Source organism: Protopterus annectens, chromosome 4.part1 (assembly GCF_019279795.1).
Source record: "Protopterus annectens isolate FY-2018-M chromosome 4.part1, PAN1.0, whole genome shotgun sequence".
NCBI lineage: Eukaryota > Metazoa > Chordata > Ceratodontiformes > Protopteridae > Protopterus > Protopterus annectens.
The window spans coordinates 805380198-805386045 of NC_056734.1; positions in this window are offsets into that span (position 1 = coordinate 805380198).

Here is a 5848-nt window from a genome sequence, read left to right on the forward strand (position 1 = left end):
TGTTGGCTCAGTATAGGAGATACCATTCTGCAGTAACTCAAAGCAAATCTAGGTATTGCCATGGAGGTTCTTGATATAACTATAGAAGGCTTTTTGATTGTTTTTAGTGTCTGCCACAATTCTGCTTTCATAGCTGGCTTTGGAGGATTTGATGAGGGATCTCAATTTTTTGTTGAGGCTAATAAGGGAGTTTTTCCAGTTGTGGGACTTCACCTTTTTCTGCAACAGTTTCTTCCTTCTGTTGTAGAATTTATTAATGATTGAGGACCAACAGATTGGCTTCCTTTTTTGGAGAAGAGCGTCTTAGTTCTGTTGGGTATGGCTAGTTCCATGCATTTATGTACATGTTTATACAGTGCATTGGTGTATGATTTGGCTGTTATGCAGCTATTTTCCATTGGCATGGGTGCCGTGAAGTTAGCCACCTCTGTTTTTAGGAGACCAAAGTCAGCTTTGGAGAAGTTTTTTAAGGTAGTTACCTTTGTGGGGGGTGTGGGTAAGATGTGGATTTCCATGATGATTAGTTTATGGTCAGATCTGACCAGAGATGGATTGACTGTTGGTGTAGAGCAACGGTCACCCATGTTAGTAATAACCAGGTCAAGGATGTTGCTTCCTCTAGTGGGGGTCAGAATGAGCAGGTCCAGGGCATTGGAACTGATGAATTCCAGGAACCATTGGGCCAGTGTATTGGTGCTTGAGTAGTTTTCCCAGTTGATGGAGGGGTAGTTGAAGTCTCCTATTATGAGGGTGTTGGGTTGGACCTTGATAGATTCCAGGGTGCTTAAGAATGTGGAATGAGAGTCTAGGGACATGGTTTGGGTCCTATAGCAGGCTATGACCTAAATTGCCATCTTACCCAATGTTAGCTGTACCTGAAGTATCTCAGATGCGTTATTCTGGGCTATTAGTCTGAAGGTGTACATATCCTTTATGAATATGGAGACACCACCGCCTTTGGAGCGTCGGTCCATGTTTTGGGGCTAAAAGATGTGGAATGAGTTACAGCCTGGTAGCTTTCTGCCGCTTTAAACCAGGTCTCCGTTACAGCACAAATGTTGATGTTCTCCATTTTGAGGAGTGCTTTGAGCAAGTGCATCTTGAGATTTAGACTTCTAGCATTGAGCAGCATGACCCTCAGATTGCATTTATTTATAGCTGTTATGGTGGTAATTCGGTCTTTGGAACACCTCCTAAAAAAGGCACTATAGGGGTGGCAAGAGCCTTAGCCAGTACCCGGAAACCCAGGAGTGACAGATGCAGGCCATCTCTGGCAAAGCATCAAGGTCTGTTAATCATGTCATCCCAAGCAGACAGATGCTGTATTCCCTTAGAATGATACCAGAAACTTAGCCAATTGTTGAAGTCAATCATTTTTTGTTTGTACTGCGGTATCATTCTGGGTGATGGCAGGATACTGCTCAGGGCTAGGGTCATACCTGCCTGGGCCACATAATCCGAGAGCTCCTCCATGATTCTTTTCATGTAGTCCAGGGAGGTGCATCTCAGGTCATTCACACCCACATGGAAAATGACAGAGTCATACTTGGACTTGTTGTGGAGTGATCTGAGTGCATGTGTTATATGTTGGATTCTGGCACCTGATAGACAGCTGACTATTACCTTCTCCTTATTCAACCTAGTGAGTTGGACATCTGTGTGCCTCACTATTGAGTCACCTGTGATTAGTCTATTAAGCAAGGTGTTTAGCCTTAGGGGCTTAGGTTGAGGGGCACACTGTGGAGGTGAGCTATGTGTCCTGTGGTTTGTTCTGTGTTGTGGTGGTCGAGTGTATTTCTGTCTTAGAGGTCTCTGCTGTTTGGGTAAATGTCTGTTGAGAGCCTCCATGAAGGTTGGCACATGGTTTGTGTTTTTATGTGAAAGCAGTGATGGTGGGTGTTCTGGAGGGCTATGTGTTCCACGTGGTCTGGTGCAGGTGTTGACATTCTCCTCTTGACCAGCTAGTCTGGTTTTGCTGGAGAGTGCATAGCTTCTAATTTGGTGATATAAGTGCATCTCTCACAACTCTGAGTGTTGGGAGGTGAGAAGAGAGGGTTGTCTGTGTACATGAGGCAGTTGCTACACTGCCTCAGAATGCCCAAGTGCACTAGGTTAATAGGAGAAAGTAAAGGGAACTGACCTTTAATGATGCCAGGAGGGGTGGTCATAACTACTAAGTACTGGAGCTATTTCTGTGAAGAATGACTAGTGCTGATGGCACTTAGGTGTGCTACAATAATTGCTACAAATACTTGTTGAAGTGCAAAGCAATTAAGCTATTTGAAGTGCAAGAGAGAGAGAGAGAGAGAGAGAGAACTAGCAAGCTCTTAGGGAAAAACTGAAAAGCAGACTTTCTGGCACCAGTAATATTTTACCTCAGCTTTGTGCCTTTGCGCAGAGCATAAACAAGCACAAATCTGCGCAAACATGGGCTTTTAAACCAGAAAGTTGAAAGGGATGAAAAAAACTGCCCAAACAGCCAATAAACTACAATTTCTGGGCCAGAATCCACTCTTCTTGTAGTAGATAGGCTTTTTAGTGCTTACCACTCCCACTGATAAGCTAGAAGGTTTCCCCTCCAACACAGAAAGTCTTGGGGGGGGCTCAGAAGCTTACAAACAGTCCTGGATACAGCAAATCTGTATCTGGACTAGACTAGTTACAGGAAAGGTGGGAAACAAGCTTAGAACTTTTTTGGGGGTTTTTTTTTTTTACAGAAAAACAGCTAAAACAGCAGTAAAAACAATTCAAATGCAGTGCAAACTAGCACTCAAGTACTTGAGTGTGTAGCAATATTAAATCAAGTGCAGTTTAAATAAATGCAATTAAATTAAAAAAAAGGATTAAAAACAAGTGCAGACATCAGTAAATTAGGGAAAAAAATCAAAATGGAGGCACTTAGAGTATCTCTTTCCCCTTCCTGATGCTTTTGCAGTCTGCAGGATGCCAAAACTGGATCTGTGGAGTTTAAACAAGTGCAAACCAATGCAAACACAGGATTTTAAACCAGAAAGTTGAAAGAGAATTAAAAACTGCCCAAACAGCCAATAAACTACAATGTCTGGGCCAGAAACCACTCCTCTTCTGGTAGATAGGCTACCTAGTGATTACCACTCCCACTGATAAGCTAGAATGCTTCCCTCCAACACAGAAAGGCTTGGGGGGCTCAGAAGCTTACAAACAGCCCTGAATGCAGCAAATCTGTATCTGGACTAGACTAGTTACAGGAAAGGTGGGAAACAAGCTTAGAATTTTTTTACAGAAAAGTAGCTAAAACAGCAGTAAAACAATTCAAATGCAGTGCAAGCTAGCACATTTGAGTGTGTAGCAATATTAAAAAAATACATTTTAAATAAATGCAATTAAATTAAAAATGACTAAAAACAAGTGCAGAAAGCAGTAAATTAGGAAAATATCAAAATGGAGGCACTTAGAGTATCTCTTTCCCCTTCCTGATGCTCTTGCAGTCTTTAGGATGCCAAAACTGGATCCGCAGAGCTTAAACAAGTGCAAACCCACGCAAATACAGGCTTTTAAACCAGAAAGTTGAAAGGGATGCCATGAAGAGGTTTTCAAGCTGATACACAGCCTTTATTACATTGGAACTATGCCTTTTATATCCTGTATTCATCATCACGGGCTGCCTTCTAATCTTCCAAAGGTGAATAGGCTAACATACTACATACATACCTATGGAAATCAGTTTTGGAGTAGACATGTTGGGATGCTGTATATCCACATTTAGTCCTGTCTTTCTTGCCACTTGATTGTGAGATCCACCTGCCTAACACGTCTACTTTTTGACTTGAAAATTGAATTGGAAAAAGAAAGAAATAATTTCTGAGTCTTAATGTAGTCCTGGTTTTGACTTTGCTAAACTGTTCCACAGTTAGCTAAAATTATTTCTTCTTTCTTTCCCTGTAAAGGGTGAGGTTGAGGAGGATTTTGTAGTTCTGATCATCTCCAGTGCAGAAACTGACTCCCTCCTGCTCATTTTATTTTTTATTACCTGTAGTCTCCCAGAACCACCAACATCCATTTTATTTTCCAGTACCCTGGTTAGAAGAAACCTTTTTTTGCTTACTCATCCTGTCTCAGGATACTCCTATCTAGTCAATGGGTGACTTCAATGCAAAATCTTGACTAGTCCTACTGAAATGTTTAGTATCCCATCAGCCTGCTAATGAGACCTCCCACCCCTTGGCCCCATACTGATGCATTATTTACTCTATCCCAGCTGGCATAACTTTCCATACCATCTTATGGAAATATCCTTTAGGTAACCACACTATCTTCCAGACAGTGTATTATAAGAACATGCTGCTAGCTGGTCGTTATATATCACTGCATTTCTGTGCCTAATATGGCTGTATTCAGAGACTGGAATCACAGTGTGCAGTGCAGTTTCTGTTGTCCTTAACATACTCCATGGTCATGTGCTACTGTGCACATATCTGTGCTGGTATAATTTACCACTATATAGTCTCTAAAATGTAGCTTTGTCCATCTCAGTATTTAGTAATAGTGACTGTAAGGTGAGAAAATGATTGTAAGTTGGGACTCTTTATCAAGTCCCCCTCTGACATATAGGCACTACAACAGGAGCTCACACTTGTCAATAGCTGGTGTTACAAAAATGTCAAAAGTGCAACATTGTGGCATTTGTTAAGCACCAACTAGCTCTTGCTTATAGTATAGATAAAACTTCAAAAAAAAAAGGTTGTGAAAGGCATAGCTTGGGTGGATAGCACCATCACATTTGACCATTATATTGCAATGGTGGTTAGGAAATACTTTAATCTTGCACAACTAAAGATATTTCTTGCAGATCAAAAGAAGTCTTCAACTCTTTATACGCTGCACTGATTAGACCCATCCCTGACTACAGCACTCCCTTGGGATGTACCTTACAACTGGAAAGACCCTAGAGGTTTATAACTAAAAGATTATGGACTTAAAAGACCTAAACTAGCAAAAAAACTGGAGGCTTTATCTAGTGTGGAAAAAAAATGCATCTCACATGTTCATACAACTACACCTCAAAGACAGACAGTGAGTATGTTTCAGTGTGTGTGTGTGTGTGTGTGTGTGTGTGTGTGTGTGTGTGTGTGTGTGTGTGTGTGAATGTTTGACTGTGTTTGCCTGAAACTGTAGAAGACCAGGTCATGCCTAGCTATAAAAGTCCAGGTTTGGCAAGTCACATTACTGTTATTGCTCATTTAGCAGAGAAGATAATGCTCAGATACAATGCACTGCTCTAACATTTAAGTAGACAATAAATCTCAGTGCAAGAGATGTGTAGGTAAATTATTTAAAACCAGGAAAGAAATCAAGACGTTATAATTTGCAATTTATTATTCTGTCTAATTAGGAAATTTTTGTGACTTGGATGTTTTGATTAGCAGAAAATATGAATTAGCAAAAATGTCCAATACATGATAATGAGAAAGGTAGGGACTACCAAGAAAATAAGATACAGGGTTGAAATGAATGGATATTGTGTGCAGTGAATATACTACACTGGCTGTGATTTAGCTAGCTGACAGAATGAGAGAAAGAACCTGTTCCTGGACATTTCCTGCATTTGATTACATAAACCACATTTTTAGAAGTGCATATACATGAATTGTGTACTTTTAAACTTCTACTCTGTGAAATTTTTATGTTCTCAGCCAAACAAATCATGTGACATGTTTTGCACCTTAGTTGGTTGCAGGTTTTTGTGCCATGTGTTTTTCACAAGATGTTTTAGATGTGGTAGATGTGGTTTTTGTGGTATCCATATTGTTCTGACTACTGCTCTGTCAAAGTCACTCAAGCAGCATCCTTGGACAAGCATCAGCTATAC